Genomic DNA, 16,437 nt, shown 5'->3' with positions numbered 1-16,437 from the left:
GATTATTACATATATAATTGAAGAAAATGGCGATTTGAAACTGAATAAAGTAAAGAAATACATAAAATATTATAATATTCTTTAAATTAATACCTAAATATTTATTTTTGTACCCATCATATTATTAAGAATATTTAGTATGAAAAAAATGTGTAACAGAACCAAGATTAAATCGAGATATTTTTCAGTCGCCTTCGAGTGTAATATGAGTATGTTATTACATTTATGAAAGTACAGTCAACATAATAAATTATTATTATGCTGATACTGGACATATAAATACACATATTATATAATACGTAAATCGTTATATAAAAATCTTATTGCTCAAGCAAACAATGCAAAAGATACAATCTGAAATGTATTAATCGTTAAAAATGACTTAAAATGAAGTCGAAAAACTAACAAATGATACTAAATTACTTATCTGTCCTGTGAAATAACTGGAAATAACCGGAAATAACTGGAAATCTATTGAAAAACAACGTTATTTAAAACAAACGCGCCCAACGGCGACCCAAAACGAATAATCCTGGGATTCCCACCGATCCCGGAATGTCACATTCAATTAAATAGTGGATCGGAGTTATTTAAAACATCGGATCCAGTATTTGTACTGGTAACTGCAGAAATGGACGGTATTTGTTTCCTATGGACGCAGTATTGCTTTATCAGAATGAGGTAGGTATTACGTGAATCCGCTATATAACACGAATGAAACGGAGTGGAGTCATTATGATATTTATGTGTGCGTGTTCGAGTATATTTTTATTAATGTATTTAATCGTGGATATTGGTTGTGCGCATTTTGAATTGCTGTAGTGATTTCGTTTCAATGTGTGTTATACTATTGATGTGTGCAAATATATTAGCTTATATATTTGAGTTTGAATTTAATTGATTTAAAAAATCACGCAGATTTATGTTGTAATACTTTAATATCTATATTTTATCCATAATGATGAAAAACAATAAAAAATTCTTCAAAATACATTTTAAGAATATTTTTCTTTAACTAAATGGTTTACGTAATCTTACTTATCCCATTTGAAATTCCCTAGCTTCTGGCTATTGTTGCAATGCTGTGTCTTATTCTTTCAAATATCAAATCAATGATTGCAGAAAGAGAGAAGTCAATGTTTAACTAAGCACCGTACAAACAACGTCTATAATATGTAAGGCCGTATGTGTGTAAATATAAGTAAATGTGTTTGAATTGACAGAATAAACAAAATGAAAGTAAACATTCACTAATTTGCCGAGATAAAGTTGTATCAGTAATAGAATTACGTTTAAATAGGTTTTACAAAATCCTATTTAACAGAATAAACAAGAAAATTCGCAAGCGAAGGAATTAAGATTTTTTTTTAAATAACATCTGTGTGTTTATCGCATGCGATTGGTGCGTGGTCTGATTATAAAAAAGTTAATTAATGTAATGCGAAATTGATTTTTGTTTGTTTGTTACTCTTTCACGTGTGTATTCTACCAACCCGCATTGGAGAAGCGTGGTTGAATAAGCTCAAAACTTTCTCTTCAAAAATAAAAGAGAGGAGGCCTTAGCCCAGTAGTGGGACATTAACAGGCTGTTACTGTTCTCTTTCACGTCTTAAATACTTAACTGATCACCATAAAATTTTGTAGACACGTTTGTCAGAGTACAGAAAAAATAGGTAGCCTATCTACCTTACATACGCTACCTATTTTTTTTATTTATTCCACAAAACTGACTACTATTATACAATCAACAATGACATACAGTAATATATTTAACCGAAAATATTTACAATTTAGTTTTCTCGATGTGGACATTACATGCTTATATGAGGGCTAAAAAGCAAAAAAAAAATACATTAGTTAGTAACTACAGCATAACATTAGAATAAACATAAAAAACATTCACCTATAAACTAAAAATAAATAACTTTAAAACGAAACAAAATTAAACTAAACTAAAAAGTAAATAAATAATATAAAAACTGACTCTTGTTCCACGCGCGTGTGAAACCGCAAACGGAAAATAGTTGAACATAAATTAACAATAGGAATTATATCTCTCTATTTTGTAGATACATTTTGGTTTATATAAGTCTTTAATTTTCCTGCAGTACATTTTTTACCTTGAGGAAGATAACCTATTCTACGAGCTATTAAGCTATACCACGCTGCTCCAAAGCTTGGATGATACATAGACAGAACAGCACAGTTCCATCAGACATATACAATTACCTCGTGATATTTTCCTGAAAATACAGCCGATTCGTTTGTGTCATCGTTATGTACTTAACTAAAAATTGAGGAACCTGACATTTCTCGCGATACGTAAAATGCTATATCCTATTAAACTACAGTACAGACAGTAACAGCCTGTGAATGTCCCACTGCTGGGCTAAAGGCCTCCTCTCCTCTTTTTTGAGGAGAAGGTTTTGGAGCTTATTCCACCACGCTGCTCCAATGCGGGTTGGTAGAATTCACATGTGGCAGAATTTCAGTGAAATTAGACACATGCAGGTTTCCTCACGATGTTATCCTTCACCGTAAAGCACGAGATGAATTATAATCACAAATTAAGCACATGAAAATTCAGTGGTGCTTGCCCGGGTTTGAACCCACGATCATCGGTTAAGATTCACGCGTTCTTACCACAGGGCCATCTCGGCTTTTGTATAATTAGTCCTAATTCACTGAGCCTATTAAACTAACAGTACATAAATATACTAATGCTCCAATTGAGAAGATGGTGCTTATTCCACCACTCTAGCCCAATGCGGGTTGATGCAAACACATAATTTAGCAAATTATCAATGGAAACATGACTGTTTCACGATGTTTTCCTTCATCACCGAGCATGACATGAATTCCAAGCACAAATGAAAAGTGAAATCTTGGTGCTTATCGAAACCGTAAAACCATAAAACGTATATAATAATTTCGAAATTCAAAATATATATACATTATTCAAATTGCCTCTTACAAGCGCTTTCATCCATCAATTTTATCACATTAGTCCTAACTTAAGCTGCTTACTTAGAAATATGGATCTAACAAAAATAATCCACAAGAAATTTTATACATATTCTTTGTCTATATATGTCAATGTTTATTTTATCATAATATTATTGAATATAGATACTTGTTTTGTATTTTAACAATCACGGAATTTGTAAATTTGTTTAATTTTATTTATTTTTATACGTATACCTTTTTTTCATACAAATATTAAAATTTTCTTTATTCAAGTAAGCAGTTTCGAATCGTTAACTTCGAATGGAAATTAACGAATACGCACGCCACCTTTTTTCATCGATATATTCTTGTATTGTGTAATAAGCCATATATATATTAATGTGTTTTTTACTGTTTACACCTTTTTATAGGCAAAGTTAAAAATATCCGCGGTATCTTTTTATAGAAATATTCAGAATATATTTATAGAGTACTAGTTACTTCGTACGGGTAAAATTTATAGAAAGTTATCCTTCCATTTTTAAACTTTCTTTTCTTAGTGGTTTAGCTGTGCGTTGATGGCTATCAATATATATTAACTATATATATATATATATATATATATATATATATATATATATATAAGAGCTGAGATGGCCTAGCGGTTAGAACGCGTGAATCTTAACCGACGATCGTAGGCTCAAACCCGGGCAAGCACCACTGAATTTTCATGTGCTGAATTTGTGATTATAAGTCATCTCGTACTTGACGGTAAAGGAAAACATCGTGAAGAAACCAGCATGTGTCTAATTTCTTTGAAATTATGCCACATGTGTATTCTACCAACCCGCATTGGAGCAGCGTGGTGGAATAAGCTCCAAACCTTCTCCTCAAAAAGGGAGAGGAGGCCTTAGGCCAGCAGTGGAACATTAACAGGCTGTTACTGTCTACTTATATATATATATATATATATATATATATATAAAGTAAAAGTAAAGTAACAGCCTGTGAATGTCCCACTGCTGGGCTAAAGGCCTCCTCTCCTCTTTTTGAGGAGAAGGTTTGGAGCTTATTCCACCACGCTGCTCCAATGCGGGTTGGTGGAAATATATATATATGTTCAAAATTATATAATAATATATCCTGCATTCTTACTTCTAATACTTGGTTTTATATAATAACTAAACATATATTAAAAAAATTATAACCGCTAATTTCTTATAACTTATTACATTTCAATACAATGTTCTGCACTTGACACGTGACATGTGATATTAGAACTACGTAACTAATAGCTGGTAAACCGCAACTTATACAAGGTAGGCCAGACTGTCTGACGCGACTGTCTTGTCTGATTAATTGGTCTTGTATATTTGCTCAGAATAATTTTACAGGTAATTTATAATATATATTTTATTTCTAAGATAAGACACTAATGTAAATAATTCTTATATTAATATATTATACCAATATTCAAATAATAGATATTAAAATAAAAAAATTAAATAAAATTTAAAAATATAGATAGAAAAGGTTAATCTCTACTTAAATACTCGGTCTAAAAAAGAGATATGTTATCCAGTGATATGGGTACGTTAACCGAAGATTGCAGATTCAATCAATCAGAAAAAAAGAATGCGAGTAAGCATCGCTGAATTTGCATGTGAACACAATTTATTGTATTTATTATTCATCTCGTACTTTTATACTCTTTATTTTATACACATATATGTGGGTACATCGTAATTTCTTACAGTTTACTATATTAATTAAACAAATAACTACTTACGCAAACAGCAATTAAACAACATTTGATCAACACCGAACATGTACTACGAATTACACGAACAAAGCCTCTGGACCAACAACATGGATTTCATTCATTTAATATCGTGAAACAATTTGTTTTACAACAAAAGTTTATGTCTCTGTCACACAAGCGTGTTATTGAGTTACAGGGACGTGTCTCAACAAACGAGTGTGGGATTAAAGTCCACTTAATCTCAGGCTTGGTTGAATTGAGGGAAAGTGCTAAAGTAATGATTGATGGGGTATTTTTAATACCTGTATATAATATATATTAGTTTTCATGTTTAGATTGTATAGGTTAATTCTTGCTAAAAATCTTTGTCGTCAATTGCCGAATAATTTAAAAGCTGAACGATTAAATTCGATAATATTAGTGTAGAAATTCTTGTTAAGCTGATTTGCTGGTTGTTTGTTCAGTACAGTACAGTAACAGCCTGTAAATGTCCCACTGCTGGGCTAAGGCCTCCTCTCCCTTTTTTGAGGAGAAGGTTTGGAGCTTATTCCACCACGCTGCTCCAGTGCGGGTTGGTAGAATACACATGTGGCAGAATTTCGATGAAATTAGACACATGCAGGTTTCCTCACGATGTTTTCTTTCACCGAAAAGCACGAGATGAATTATAAACAGAAATTAAGCACATGTAAATTCAGAGGTGCTCGCCCGGGTTTGAACCCACGTTCATCGGTTAAGATTCACGCGTTCTTACTACTGGGCGATCTCGACATTTGTTTGTTCAGTGCGTTTGTTTATTATATCTAATATTCAGTTCGGGAGCGACGGTATCTTGATATTTCTCGGTCACTGTTCAAACATATTCTAACCAACATTGATTGTACAAGTTTATATGGTTACTGTCGTTGTATGACCAAATGATACAAAGTACCATTAAAATTTCAATAAATATAATTTGTAAATGACTTTTTGTACAACCAACAATTTTAGTTAGTGTTGGTAGGTGGTACCTACCCATTGGGCTTGTACAAGGCCCTGCCATAAAGTAAACAATTGCTATGTTACTTTATTGGAAACAAAACATTTCAAACTACAAAGTTGAAGCCGTGAGAAGGAGCTAGTGTAGAATTAAGTATATCAACACTTTCAAGAATGACAAAATCTTGGACGCCAAGTGTACTCGCTAAAGCATTTCCGGTTTATTTTAGCATGGTATGCACTGGTGTGATAACACCTTACGGAACACGAAGTAGGTCAAACTACGCGAGTAAAGCCATAAAAACAGCTAGTATAATATTATATTACAAGAGCGTGTCTCAGTAGACGAGTTCCGGATCACAGCTCACTTTCTAGACTTCTAAGATTTCGGACTTGTTAGAGTTTAGCGGGAATTCATAATGAAATATAAATATTTGTGTTTGAAAATATTAGATTAAGTATACAATAAAACTTTATTCGAAAGATATATAAATAGCTCTTTAATTTTACACCACACTTTGGGTAAAAAAAGATTAAATGATCCCTAATAAATGGAATAAGGGTAAGTGAATTGTTAAAAATTAGTTATTTTGTTAAAATTTGTGTCATATTTTTTTTTCAAATTTATATCTATATCTAAATAATCTCATAAAGAGAAAATATATGTTTTTTTTGTTTTACTCAAATTATCTAGTTTTACTTAAATTAATTATATATATAATATATATTATTTTTTGTAATACTCAACATTTACTTAACCGATTCTAAATTTTTTTTATCTATAGAAAGCTACATTATCAGCGAGGAACATAAGATATATTTTATTTTCAAAAAAAAAAAATAGAAATCCCTATGAAAATCGCAATAATATATTTTTATTCTTACAAAAGTCATTATTGGCGTAAAAGGATCATTGCTTAACTCGTATGAAGTTGGAGTTTTTGTATTGAAAATTATTTATCTGTAAAGTAAAATACTTGAAATATATTTGATAAATTAGAAATAGAATAAAAAAAATAGGCCCTATAAAATATATAACTTAATTAATATAATATCGTGTACATACTCTCGTAGCTGAACACTGATTTTATAGTACAATTCTATGCGATATTTTAGACTTAAGCTATGTACTGAAATTTAAAGTAATTCTAAGAAACAGTTTGAAGAAGTAGTAGAAGATGAAGTTGAAGTTGATTTATAAAGTATATGTTACAATTTCAGGAAACTAAAATAAGTACTATTAATGATTACGTCTAGTCATTTATCGCGGATGCTAAGTTATAATTATGTACAGTCCGCAAAACATAGAACTATTAAATAGAAAAATAACACGTCCAACTCAGTAAGAACACGTATTAGAAATGCGAAAGTTTGTGCATTTGTTTTTTGTTACGCGTTCACTTCTTAACTTCTTACCCGATCATGAAATTTTGCACACACATTGTCAGGGTATAAAAAAGATTATGGAGTACGATGGAATTTACACTTATGGCTCTCAAATCGGATACACTTCAAACATTTAAAAATCCATCATTCAGTTTATCATTCCATTTTTAAATATAGAAATTTCAAACATTATTGTGATACAGTAAGAGCCTGTGAATGTCCCACTGCTGGGCTAAGGCCTTCTCTCCCTTTTTGAGGAGAAGGTATCGAGCTTATTCCACCACGCTGCTCTATTGCGGGTTGGTGGAATACACATGTGAAAGAATTTCAGTGAAATTAGACACTTGCAGATGAATTATAACCACAAATTAAGCACATGAAAATTTAGTGGTGCTTGCCCAGGTTCGAACCCACGATCATCGGTTAAGATTCACGTGTTCTTACCGCTGGGCCATCTCGGCAATTATTGTGATACTGGATAAATAATTTATATTTATTGATATACATCATAAATACTTATATAGACGTCATACTAAGAACGTTAATTATAAGATCAATTTATTTCCGATAGCTATATATATATTAGTGATAATGCGCTGTCAATGTTTTTGTTAGTGGTTGACACTAACTTACGCTTGCTACACAATAACGTAAAGCTATGTGTACAAAGTAGACATATAGAGAATTGAGCTGTGTGTACAACTCTTACCCAATTTAATTATAATATCTCTTATAAATACTTTAATTAACTGTAACTAAAATCCTCACTATAACTATATTTGGAAATGAAAATCTTTAAAAATTGTCATCAAAATAAAATATCGTCCTAATAAATTTTATGCTGACGCTACCTAAGTTTCTTCATACATCTTTTTGAACGTGTAAAATTTCGTTACTGGCACTACATTAATGGTAGATTAAAAGTTTTATCGCGCTGAAACTTCAGCCGTTTTAAATGCTCAAGTTGTAAAATCTACCACGACACGACACATTAATTAATATATAATAACGTGACTCGGCATCATATATCATAACATGGAAGTTGGTAACGATATTAAAATTCTACGAGGAAATTAGACTATTATGTCATGAAATATATTTCTCTTTTAGAACTGTTTATGTGATATTATTATATAATACATCTTATTATACTTATAAATGTTACAGCCAGCAAATATTCCACTACTGGCCTATTCTTCTCTAAAAGTTTAAGCTTAGAGTTTTTTTTGTAGTTTTTATCACCAATCCCATTTACATGTGCGTATTTCGGATGTAAAAGAATTTCATTTGACACTTGTAGGTATCATAATAAAGGCGTTACTCAGACTCACGTCTTTAAGGACCATCTCCGTTGTTTAGCGTTTATTTAGTTTATAAAGCAAAGTATGTAAGTGCAATGAACTTTCTCGATATATCTACCGGATATGAGTATCTTTTATTACAAATGACGATAATATATACTGTTTCACTGCGCACAAATTGTAGATTTCCTTACAATGTATCCTTGCTTTTTTATGTGTTCCGTTGCCGATGACTTGTGAATATCAATAAACACAAGAAAACTCAACGTCTTCTTAGAAGTCATCACTTAAATGATTTATTTCTAAAACTACCTTAATAAGAAACGATATTAAATTATTTCAATTTGATTCCTTGAAGTTCGAAGTGTAAACTGCAAAATAAAATTACTAAGTAAACACTGTTTAATATATGTTCAATCTGGCTTGGATTTATCAGATTATAGTTATGATTAGACAAAGCTTGCTATTAGCAAAGGATTTATTGATGAACAAACAGTACCATTATACTTTGCGATCATCTTCTAAAACCGACTTACTTATTACTGATTGATATATTCAATATTCAGATATATTAGTATATACCCAAACAGTGGCAGTCCCAGTTAATGGTTATTTTTTCTTTAGACGTTATGTATTAAAACTTGAACTGAAAGTTAAGTAAGTAGCATAATTAAAGACGCAAAAGTCATAGACTAAGTATTAATGTGTAGAAGAGAATTAGTCACTATAAACATTTCCATTTCACTGCTACTAAAATTTAAGATATTGTTGGATGAAATTCAGCAGTTTCAAACAACGGATATCCATCCAAAATTAAATAAACTTAGGTCAGTTGACCTCTTGTCCGTTCCAGACCCGAAGGATTACAGATTACAGCCGTAATATTGTTAAACCTTTCACAATTACATTTGTAATACATTTCGAGTTTGTCGTTTATTGGACAATATTCAATTTGCATTTTATTTAACACTTAACACTAACAAGATTTTGTCCTTTTGAATTTGGGTTATATAATATTACCACTACTTATTTTTTTCATATTTCCAGATCTTGTTCAAGATTTAAAGATCATTATGTGGATATAAATTTATTAGATTCGTATATTATAATAGAATAGTAAATTACTATTTACTATCAATACAGGTACTGCGGGAGAATCTTGTTATTGAACTCGATAGGACATTAGAGCTCATCGCCAAATGGGGTTCTGATAATCTTGTTGAGTTTAATGCCAAGAAAACACAGGTGTGCGCTCTCACAGCGAAAAAGTCACCATTTTACCCTCATCCCTCCCTCTGTGGCACACCGCTGATGATACAAAGCAAAATCGCCATGCTGGGGATGGACGTTCGCTGCGACCTTAGTCCAAGGGATTACATCGAGGCTATTATAAAAACAGCTTCACGAAAACTCGGAGTTCTGAACAAGGTGCGGCGTTTTTTCACGTCACAACAACTGTGCCTGTTATACAAAACACAGGTACGGTCTTGCGTTGAATATTGCTCGCACCTTTGGGATGGCTCCGCTAAGTACCTAATGGAGGCCTTGGACCGGTTGCAGCGACGTGCAGTACGCATTATTGGCGACGTAAAGGTCACAAACACCCTTGAACCTTTACAATTGCGTCGCGAGATAGCAGCACTGAGCGCTTTCTATCGTCTGTATCACGGCGAGTGCTCTGAGGAATTATTCTCTCTAATTCCTGCTTCCCCCTTCCTTCTTAAGTCCACGCGAGCTGGTTCTCGATGTCACCGCCTAACTGTGACATCAATTCCATCGCGCACAAAGAAATTTGGCAACTCCTTTCTTTGTCGCACTGCCAAAAAATGGAATTCCTTACCAGCTCACGTGTTCCCCTCCTCTTACAACCCGGGTTCCTTCAAACGAGGCGTGAAGAGGCATCTTGCGGGCCGGCAAGGCGGGGACGGCTAGTACAGAACATTCTTCCCGACTGTACTGGCCGTCGTCGCGTTTGGACTCTACTACCACTTACCATCAGGTGGAGTAGAATCATTTGCCATCCCGGGGCATATAAAAAAAAAAAAAAAGTACTGCTGGATATATTTGAATCAGAATTAAAAAGATTAAGCAAAGAGAGCACACATGAATCATATCCAAATATTGCAGGTTCAAACTTAGGCAAATACAATTGAACTTTTATATGTTTAATTTGTATTTATTGTATAATTCATCTCGTGCTCGGCAGTAAAAGAAAACATTGTGCAGGAACGTGAACATTTCACTGAAAATCTGCCACATGTGTATTTCATCAAGCTGCATTGGAGCAGCGGGATAGAATATGCTCCAAAACCTATTCCTCAAATAGAAGATGAGGCCTTAACCCAACCGTGGATAATTTACAAACTGTTTTCCTTTTAGATGAATAACTGAATGGACAGATTTTTTTAGACATTTTGCCAAGATTTCTTGAAGCTTTTATTTTTTATTAAATAAAATGTAAAAAGAAAAATCTTCCAAAATAAAAATGACAAAATGTTGTAATTTGAAACATTTTTCTATTAGTTATTCATATCCGTGCTGGACCCATAATAAAATACTTCAAGGTGGTTCCGAGTCATAAATTTCAAAACTCGACTGTAGAACTTCTCAAATCAAGATTGCCGAAGACGTCCGACTTTTGCCGAAAAACGCCGAACGTCACATAAATTTTCGGCGAAACGTCGGCCAATTACAGACTTGCACTTTTATGGGTGAACTTCTCAGGAATATTTCTTTTTTATTGCTATAGTTTTTAAAAGGTCGAATGTGACAGATATTTATGGAGGAATTCTAGTTGAAAAGTAACTATATTTTGGGGAGGCAAGTGGCTTGTAAAAGGTCATTTAACTTTCGAATTGTTTGCGCAATTATTTGTCACAGATTATACTTGAATGCTTTTGTCATAAGTTTTGAGACTAAAAGAATTTCTAGATAAGGCAGACAATTTATAAATATAAAGTGAAGAAAATAAGTAGTACATTTAGTAAAGCCAGACATTAAATTATATATCAAAGAAATAATTTCTATCTTATAATAGAATTTAAGAGTTATTTTAAAATGAAGTGACTGATAAAACGATAAGTCATAATTGTATTTTTTTTTTGTTTTTATTACATTAAATGAAAAGTACCATTAATGCCTTGCCTTAACCGTTAGAAGTATAAATTTTGTTAAATAGTCAGCGGAGTATACAGTACCAACAATATATGAGCTTTTCTTTGGCTTAAATAACTTAGAGATATATATGTATGTATACATATACAAATTATTATTTTAGTATGTTTTAACAAATAGTGGGATTGCAGATGATTGGTTAGTGATAAACAATTATAAAAGTTATTTTAGGATCAACAATAAATATAGAAATTGTTTTGTTTTGTTTGTTGATAAGAACCCATTTTATATAAAGAAGGAGGCAATCGCAAGTTAGATAAAAAACGATATAAAATTATATATTATTATAATATTCAATAGTAGACAGACATTCCATCTATCGAATATTTTAACTTTTTATACAGATTTCGAATACAAATTAATATTAGAGAATGTCAATAAACTTAACATTTAATAATGAACTTGCTTTATATCATTTTGGTCTTATTGAAATCATTACTACTTCATCAATAATATTATTATCATTATAATTGTAAGGTTTTATAAAATAGTAGCTCTCCATATATTATAAATATATATATGTTATAAATAATAATATTATGTGGGACTCACCGGTACATAGGACACCTAATGCACTACCTACTAAAAACCAGCGGCATAACCAACCAGCCTCTAGTTTTTTATTGGAGCCGTCTCTTCGGAGTGTATCATGGAATCGCTTGATGTAACGCCCTGACCAACAATATTTAGCTATTGTCAATACTGAAACTAAGTATAACTTATAATTATGCATTATATATATATTATCAAAATCGTTATCGTTATATATATATATATATTTATCTTGCAAAATAAACTACAACTTTTAATGACATTTACTAAGAAAATTTAACAAACAAAAGCGAAACAAACTTTTTCAAATAACAAACAGAACCTTTTGTTGAACGAGTTTTTTATTATATAACTTTGTTCATTTTCACACACGTTTGTAACTTGGAAACTCAATTCTGACCTCTAAAACAGGAGACTCGGTAGTTAATTACACGTTTTTAGTGAGCCTTTCTGGCTAAATAGGTTGATTATATTTAGAAGAAAAGAAAAAAGTAACAGCCTGTGTATGAGATGTTTAAGAACATGATTTGTAACTGAAGTTTTACTACTGAAGCCTAACTTCTGTTTATAATTCTCGATTTCAGTACAGAAAAACGTCCACCATTGTGGGTACAAATGGTGATTACCAAGGAGGTTTTGGATTACAACATAAAAATGTTGATATGACCGGATTATCATAAGAATGACGGAACACCATCCAGACCAGAGGTATCCAGAATTGCACAACTAACACAATTTGAAGGAAATCAACTGGCGCACATTCCGAGGCATGAAGTAGTCATTTGAACTCTAACGAAGTTTAAAGTTATTAATCTTGAAACGATATAGATTGTGATACTGCCTGGTAATAAAAAATCATGCATATTAAAATAGCATTAATATAAATTAAAGATAAGTTACACCAAAGGCACGGATAGCACTTCTGTTGAGATACAAATACAAGAAATTATAAGCTTATTTTGCTAAAATGTAAAACAAGTTCAGAATGAAAACCTCGTTAATAAAAATACCATAACATCGTTGAACAACGACATCAGTTTTAGCATGAAACGTCCGGGATATTATCCAAGACATTACCGTCAACGCTACATAAATCGGCAGCTAATACAGAAACTCGGCTACTTTTTGGCAATCATCTGTAACCGCTTGACATAATAGTCTAAGTTTCGTTATGATTAACCGTCTTTGACGTTCAAAAACATCCAAGTTTTCATGGTGCGGTAAAACTTGTTCTTATAGCCGAGCCTATATTACTAAATTTATTGAAAGTGTCAATTTTTACTTGCCTTATAAAATTTACAATATTTTTTATGTACCACACCATACCATATATTTTTATATTACACAATTAAACCAATAAAGTGGTTTAATTGTATAATACAAATTATATTAATTTTGTTGAACGTTTATCGAAACTTTGAGTGTAATTGTGTAAATGTGCACAAAAGTTTATTTTCGAATAAAGCCTTATTTAAAAGGTTATGTAACATGAATGATGATGACCTTGAAATTACTCTCATTGTGTTTAAGAAACCGAGGTGGCCTAGTGGTTAGAACGCGTGAATCTTAACCGATGATCGTGGGTTCAAACCCGGGCAAGCACCACTGAATTTTTATGTGCTTAATTTGTGTTTGTAATTCATCTCGGTGAAGGAAAACATCGTGAGGAAAGCTGCATATTTATAATTTCATTGAAATTTCGCCACGTGTATTCTACCAACCCGCATTGGAGCAGGGTGGTGAAATAAGCTTCAAACCTTTTCCTCAAAAAGCTAGAGGAGGCCTTAGCCCAGCAATGGGACATTAACAGGTTGTTACTGTTACGGTGCTTAAAGAAGTTTAACTTCGAAACACATTTGAAAATGTAAAGCGTACTTAAAACGTGGTGTTTCGCTGACGTATTGAAATATCAATCGGGTCGCGATGCTGCGACATACGAGCCCATTAAGTCAGGCCCGATACTTATTTATGTTGCCAACGCTTCGATGAAATGAATAGATGTGTTTCTGGTATAGATCATTTAGGTCATCTGGTTTGTGACTTTAGCTAACATATTGGCTTCAAAGTATCAGCCTGTAAATGTCTTACTTCTGTTGAAAGGACTTAGTACAGTCGGCTTCCGGTTTAAATGGCGATTTCAGTGTAACTGCAGCCACAAGGACATAACATCTTGGTTAGATGTAAGGAACGGTTATAATTTTATCGGTGGTGATAATAACCATCAGATGGCCCATTTGCTTGTCCTACATATAAAAAAAAATGGTAATTCAAACGGTAATTATATATATTTTATTATTTTTGTAAATAATAAAAAATAAATAAACGTTTTTTGTATTCATTTTATTTTATTCTTATTATGATTTCGTTTTAAAATATCATTCAACGAATAAAGCTTGTTGTGTTGTGAACAGCTCTCGACGCTGCAATAGGCTGCATAAATAAGGATGCGGCAATTTTGTGAATTGAACGGAATCGAAATGTGTCCGATGTGTCGATATCTCAGTGCTGTCAGATGCAAAGATTTCGTTTTTAAATTCATACTTGGTGTTGTGGTCTTTGCTTATTTTTGATATTAATGGTTATGAAATACTAATTGCTTCATTTCCCGAAACAATACGAATGTTTTGTTTTTAATTCTTATTATTGATGAAAAATATGCAGGGCAGTGCTTTATGCATATATATTATTAAATGCAGATCGATTTATGAATTTTTATACCTTATTGACTAAAAAATGCCCATGCATTTTTTAGTCAATAAGGTATAAAAATATAGTAGTAAAAATCCTTATTTAACCCGTACGTAGGCGCTTAATATAAGTTTGTATTATTTATAAATAAATAATAAATAATGTTTATTAATTAAAATCAAAGTATTACACATATAAGGTAGAACATCTTAAGTGAGAACAAGATAACAATACTATATAATATTACAATGGGTGAAACGAATAAAGCAGGCAAAAGCTGTATTCTAGACGCCATCGCCCTCATCATCCTTATAATTGTTGAACTAATTAGTTGCAAATAAAAATATTTACAGTAAAATAAACTTATGTGATTAAACAATATTAATATAATGAAAAGGTTATTAAGTATTTTTATGAATTTTGATAATTCTTGAATAATATATTATGGTTGCTATTTCAGAAATAAATTAGAGAGCATGGAATCTGGAACATATATCAGAAGTAAAAGAAAGTAAGAAACAAAAAAACATTTACTTTGTAACATTACATAAATATACAAAATTTGAACGCCATTAAGTTAAAAAAAAATTGAGGCAAAAATATCTGCGTTTAAACAAAAAAATAAACAAACGAACTTATATTTGTTGGTATTTGGTCCTTCACCAGAATGAAATATTAAATTGTCTAATCAAATTGGTTTATTCACTATTATAGCATTACACTTGATTGATTGTCAAAAGAAAAATATCACTGTTTCGAAATATAATAATAATAATAATAATATCCGGGGACATTTTTTCACACACGGCCATCTGATCCCAAATTGAGCTTGTACAGAGCTTGTACTATGAAAACCAGACAACTGATATACTACATATTTTATTTTATTTTTGTAAATACATACTTAAATAGATAATTACACCCAGACTCAGGACAAACAGATATGTTCATGCACACAAATATCTGTCCTGGGTGGGAATCGAACCCACAACCTTCGGCGTGAAAATCAATCCACCAACCATGCCAACCGCCTCAAAATATAAAATACCCTGACGTGTGAAGAACCTGCTAAAGATACTCAGTAGGATTAATTTTATATTTAATAAAGAAATAGCCAGGAAAGAAATAACCAGGGTGACCGTTTCATACCCAAGGTGTGCTATCATCCATGAACTCACTAATTGTATAAAAACCTTTTGCACACAAGCTTACTTTTACAATTTTAAATTTAGCAACAGCAGGAATTTGAATCTTGCTTTCTGGGTTTCTGTTTTTATAATAATCGCCCGTAGACATTGACACCAACCTTAGGAACTAGAATTTTATGTCCCTTGTGCGTGTATTTACACTTACCCATTTCTATTTAGCGGTAGATAATCTAATAAGAGTGTGGTACCTACTCAGACAGGCTGCACAAAGCTCTACCACTTTTTTTTTATAGAATAGGAAGGCGAACGAGCATATGGGCCACCTGATGGTAAGTGGTTACCAACACCCATAGACATCGGCACTGTAAGGAATGTTAACCATCGCCTACATAGCCAATCCGGCACTAACCTTGGGATCTAATATTGTATGTCCCTTGTGCCTGTAATAACACTTGGTCACTCACCCTTCAAACCGGAATACAACAATACAAAGTACTGCTAT

General features: G+C 32.1%; 1 protein-coding gene across 4 annotated transcripts in view; it reads right to left on the bottom strand.

Moving 5' to 3' along the window:
* LOC126778426 (hemicentin-1) overlaps positions 1-16,437 on the bottom strand; it is a 448,643-nt gene that overhangs the window by 191,537 nt on the left and 240,669 nt on the right. The window lies entirely within an intron of this gene.

The sequence above is a fragment of the Nymphalis io genome, chromosome 26 (genome assembly GCF_905147045.1).
Source record: "Nymphalis io chromosome 26, ilAglIoxx1.1, whole genome shotgun sequence".
Classification (NCBI taxonomy): domain Eukaryota; kingdom Metazoa; phylum Arthropoda; class Insecta; order Lepidoptera; family Nymphalidae; genus Nymphalis; species Nymphalis io.
This window is presented reverse-complemented; position numbering and strand designations above follow the sequence as displayed.